Here is a 6,000-nt window from a genome sequence, read left to right on the forward strand (position 1 = left end):
CAGTAATGCCATAGTTATCGTTTGATATATGGACCTGCAGTGGAGTTTAGGTCCAGACACGGCTAGTGACGTCAGACTGAACAACCGGATAGGCAGAGTGTTAGAGACATAGCCCTAAAGAATGTAGCCTCCTGGGCAGCGTAGTCCGTGCTGCAGGGAGAATGGACTGCGATACCCGTTATGTGTCGTGAGCACGAGGAGGGAGAAAAAGGAGAGTGGAAAAGTACGAGTTCTCATCGAGCAAAAACGGGAGCTGGAAGCATGTAAATATAATAATAACCACTGCAGCCAAGAAGAGTGCCTCATGAGCCCAATTGTAAGTAAGCTATTTAGACTCGACTGTACACCGTGTTCGTGTTTTCCTCCGAAACAATAAGTTCCGTTGCAGCAGCCTTTCAACGCCTCTCTCTGTCTCTCGCTAGCAAAGTTGACCCAGACAACAAAGTAAAGCTAGTTTTCGGCTACGAGCCCGACACGAACCCGACGTATTAGCCAGAGGTCCCTTTACTACGGTTCGGAGCCGCAGACCTTCAGTAATAGTAATAGTACATTCATGTATTTGTAAAAAGCATGATAATATATTAAGTAATCCAAAGTATTCAGAATACGTTACTCTCATTGAGTTACGTAACGGAATACGTTACAAAATACATTTTGGGGCATGTATTCTGTAATCTGTAGTGGAATACATTTTAAAAGTAACCTTCCCAACACTGCAGATAGCCTGATTACTATCACACTGAAGCACATATCTTCGTGAGGTAACTGTATATATAAAAACAGACATTCTGAGTGTTAACAGTTAACTCATTCTGTCCTCATTCCCATGATATCCAATAAACACCAAGCTGAAAACAATTAAAAAGCTTCATCTATAGTATAGGTCTTGATGATGTGCATTGCAGGCTTTTTTTCTTCTTCTTACAAATACCATACCATTCTTTGTGGGGTTTCTCAGCTGATACTTGATTTACCGTGGCATTTAAAAAGCCTAGTATTAGACTATACAAAGAGACCCAACTACACAGCAGTAAAGGTGTCACTAATTAGTTCAGGTCAAGCAACTAAATCAGCTTCTGAAGAAGAAATATTGCAGGCAGAGGAGAGAGGACACTTTCCTAATGAGGATTTACAATGTGCGATTCTTCAGCACATACTGCACACTCATTAAAGAAGGCTTAAATCTGTAGTTCATTCATTTCCATTTGTGGCTCTTTCAGATCTTTTTTTAATTGACAAAATGTGATCATTTGATCAAATGGAATTCATTTGAATTCCATTTGATTTTCTTAATACTTGAAATGAAAATTCAGGGCCTTGGATCTGTTACAGGATTTGACAGCAGCCAATTAAAAGAAACTTGAATGACATGAGCACATGCAGTGGGTTTTAACTTTAAATGTTGGTAATTTTGGTCAGCTTTAACAATGAAAATATAAGTAGGAATGAGCTGACAGACTCAAAGTCCACTGGTGTGCTGCCACCTAGATTTTCTGTTCATCTTTAATGTCTTATAAGTTGTCAAGGGATGTTATCTAGTTGGTAGTGATCACAAGCTATCAGTATTACTTCACTCAAAAACTCAGTGGACTAGTCCCTCATTCAACTCATTGGACCAACACAATGTTCTGTGGGATAGTTCAAGGAGGTCATAGCAAAGAACATCAGTGATGTACACTGACATTTACAGGTCAAGGATCTCTTGGGGACAACTCTCAGCAACTGTAGATTTCAGTTCAGAAATCAGTTCAAACAACTGTACAACAGCACAGTTTGCTGGGAGGTGTAGCCACTTTCCCAAGCTGTCACAGAAGAAATACGTTAGGATGGTTAGAAACAATCCAATAATGACTGTGTATGAGATATAACTGTCACTGCTTATTATCAAGTAAGACTTACATCATCAAGAACTGAGAAACTCCTGTTCAAGAATATAGTCTCTCAAAATTCAAGTGAAAGAAAAGAAAGGCTTCTGGAGGAATGCTGGATGGCCAGATGGGCTAAAGATTGAGTTGCTACAACAACAAGAGGTATGTTTGGGTGGTTAAAGGTTAGCTATTCAACTCTAAACAAACTGTTAAGCATCTGTGGTAGCATCTTGTTCTGGGGCCTTGTTTCTTTGCTGCAGTAGAACAGAGTGAACGGAGTGGATGCAATAACCTCCACTTCAGAGGCAGATTAATTTTCCAGCATTACCTTAAACTGTCGGTTCAAACTTGGACATAATTTGTTGTTTCAGCAAGGCAGTAACCCCAAACAGATATAAAAGCTTTTTCTAAGCTTTTAGAATGGCCTTTACAAAGTTTAGAACACAAACATATTGAAAATGCGTGGACTGTATTTAGAGGTTGGATCTGTGCAAACAAAGCATTATTCTGAACTGTATTAACTCACTTCTTCCCTAGAATAGCAGTCAAGAATTCAACCAAAATTATGCCAGAAGCTTGCTGAATGCTACTAAAAGTCTGTGGTCAAGGTGCAACTTGCTAGAGAACATTTAAATTAGCATTAAATGATTTGAGAAAAAAAAAATAGCAGCAAATTATTATTAGTAGTAGTTATGCTGTGTGTTGTATAATCCTTCTGCACCAGAAGAAGAGCTGTTTAGAGAAATAACTGGAAGCCAAATATGCCTACGACTTTTTTTTGTTACTGATCAGCGTGAGTTTGAACAAAACTGCACATTTGTGTTTGGATAAAGTTTTTATTTGACCATTGACTGCTTTTTACTTATCTTCAGTCCTTCAGTCCAAACCTCAACATTTTCAGATAAATGTATTTGTCATGGCAAGGAAGGCAAGCTAACCTGTGAACGCTCAAGCACTCTCCCTCTACACTTGTGTTATTTACAGAGAACAGACAAGAGCTCTGGTCAGTAACACAAAATGGACACCTGATTTTTTTTCTTGTACATATAGATATAATTACACATCACTTATTACATGTTCAAATGTTGTATTATCAAATCTTTATGGAAATCTGAGATGGTCAAGCAGAAAATGCTCTAAAAACTAATTTAAGTTAATACGACCCTGTTATAAAATCTAAAAGGTTTAAGAATATACAAGAAACCTTGTCTAACAGAGTTCAAGCCAGAGTAGATTATCTGCTTCCATCGCACCCTATCCCTTTAGAATCCTCCTCCATCACACCAACCCTTTGCATGTGCTCCTTCACTGTATCCACAATTCTTCTCTGTGGTCTTCCTCTGCTTAGTAGCTCTATCCGGTTGTTCAGTGATGACGCGACGAATCCTACTTCCGGGTCTAAAGTAGTCTGCGTTTAATATGGCTTTTGTGTTGTTAACATGTTTAATGTTATGTATTTTCTTCTATTTGATCTCAAAAAGCTCCTAAAACAGTCAGTGATCCCTGTTGACCTTTTATTACCACTAATCATTTATTTAAGCTCAGTTTTTAAAACCTTACGATGTAACTACAGCCCAGCCCATGCAGCAGTATATGAATGACTAACCTCGTATTGTGGATGGATTATCTCAGTTGTTCTCCTGGCTGAAGTTTGGTCCTTTTACAGCATCCTGCCATGCGATTACATTTGTTCCTGACCACCGAGAACACTCACGTTAACTTTTATCGAGTGGAAAAAAAGTTAGCTTGTTTATATTATGCTAACATAGCTGTGTGTCGCTAGCAGTCACGTAGCACATCATTATATACCAGCTAGCCCAACTTCAGTAACCCTACAAACGTCACTGCTGTTTAGTTTTCTGTCTTCATTTATGCTGGAAGTGATAGCAGAGCTGTACGTTTTAATTTGTTTCCAAAACCCCGCAGTCAGGACATGCTATATTGTATTTATATAGAAGCTAGCGAGCTAACTCCCTGCTAACTTCTAACTCCGTTAAATGTCATAAATTCCGTTTTCATGGATGCCTGGATGTTAAACTCAATTGTTACACCTGGTAGAGCAGAATGCTGATCATTTTATTAAAGATGAAAGACTTTAGACAGTTTTTCAACTCTCAGTAATGCCATAGGGATCGTTTGATATATGGACCTGCAGCGGAGTTTAGACCCAGACACGGCTAGTGACGTCAGACTGAACAACCGGATATCAGGGGTCTCAAACTTGCGGCCTGGGGGCCACTTGCAGCCCACGTCACCCCTACTTGCGGCCCGTATATTGACGTGAAAAAATATAATGCAATTTGGCCCTTGAAGTTACTTTTTTTGTTGGGGAGGATTTGTTTGTTGATGAGTGCAATGTTAAAATAAATCCATTAAAAAGCATATTTAATATCAAGGTGATATGGGCAGAGAGTACAAACATGTTGAGGGAATGACTTTGTTAGTTCAGTGATTTGTAAAGAAAACTATTTTCATTTGAATGCAATTTTATTCCTTCTTACTTCTACAAAAACTTATGTGTACACATGTGTCTGCATTTGTTTTTTTGTTAAATATGAACAAAATTGTAGCAAACGTGCTGCCATGTGTTTGGCCAGAAAGAGAGTCCAATGTGTTACTGTGCATTTGGAAGTTTCAGTTAGTGGAAAGTGAGAAAAAAAACTGTGTTCACATTTGCAGTTTTGTGTTGTTATAGAATATATTTGAAAAAAATAAAAAAAATAAATTTTTGGAAGTTTTTGTGGGTGTTTTCTTGTTTGTTCTTTTGTTTGTTTGTTTGTTTGGGTTTTTTTTTGTGCTACTTGAACACTAAAGTGGCCCTTACATGAGATGACAGTGCCACCTTACACTCTTGCTGCTATTCGTCTCTTAACAAATCACCCCGATATCTCCACACACCTGTACTCTCTTCTACACCTCTTTTGTACACTGGCTGATGTTTTCAATGCTTAACCCCAGGTACTTATTCACCTTCTATGCATCAGACTGCATTGAAGAATGAACGCAATCATACCAGATAGTGACTTTCAAGCTCAATAGAAATATGAAGAAATGAGGGCTGGATCAAAACAGTTGCACAGTACTGTACGTGTGTAAGTGCATGAATCTGCAACCAACCCACACAATCTTCTGTCATCTGAAGAAGAAATATAGACAAAAAAGGGTAGGGGAAATGCAGCTTTTTCAAAGTGATGCTACTGAGAGTTTTATTCAACTAGCTGTCTGTTTAACTTGCCTGCAAAATCCATTTTACAGCATTACATAGACTTATTACATTGAGTTGGTGGGCAAGATGCAGTTGTGAAGCTGTTCAGGGATCAACTGAAAACTTTTCAGGATGGAGTTACGAAAAATGAAGAATACTTGCACATTCTTGTTCTCTCACGGCCAAGATGTCATAACATCAAAATGCCATTTGTGGAAGAAAAGCCCCAAATTTACTTGGTAGTGGTATAAAACGTTGATCACCAAAGATGTACTGCCATTATGGGAGATATTTCATGTCACAGTCAAAGGAATGTGAGAGTTTATTTATATCCATCAAGGAGTATGCTGGACTTCTAAAGTACAAAATCTGACTTTTTGTTATTGTTTTTCAATTTCAAATATTCTGGAATAGAGGGCAAAATGGTGTGCAGGTGGATTAAGTCTGTTCAGTTTATATACTTAAGGAGCTAACCAATCTTTTTATAAATCCACTCTCTTAACCTTTTGACCATCATGGATCCACACAAGCAACAGAGAGACAGGCTAAGCACAAGAAACAAGACATCCATAACAGTACACACGCGATAAGTGGCAGTCCATTTCCTTTCACATTAGGGCTCAGCCAAAGAGAATCTTTATTTTCCGGCTTCTCATCATACACAACAGCATATCCGTCTTTCATCTAACCCAGTGACTCAATTATGCATGTGAGCTAAGCACGCCTTTCTTACTGAAGTACCTGAGAGCATCACGACTGATATTTTGATGTGGCGCCAAAGATGTTTGTGTATAATGGCAAAGTGACATCCCTTGATTAATTTTTTTCCCTTGTTTGTGGAAAGTAAGCTTTTCCAACTGTCACCATGAAAATATATGTAGTCATCTGACGTTTTGGAAAGATTTAATCTTAAAATAGATCCAATAT

Source organism: Rhamphochromis sp. 'chilingali', assembly GCF_963969265.1.
Source record: "Rhamphochromis sp. 'chilingali' genome assembly, chromosome: 2".
In the NCBI taxonomy this organism is placed as follows: domain Eukaryota; kingdom Metazoa; phylum Chordata; class Actinopteri; order Cichliformes; family Cichlidae; genus Rhamphochromis; species Rhamphochromis sp. 'chilingali'.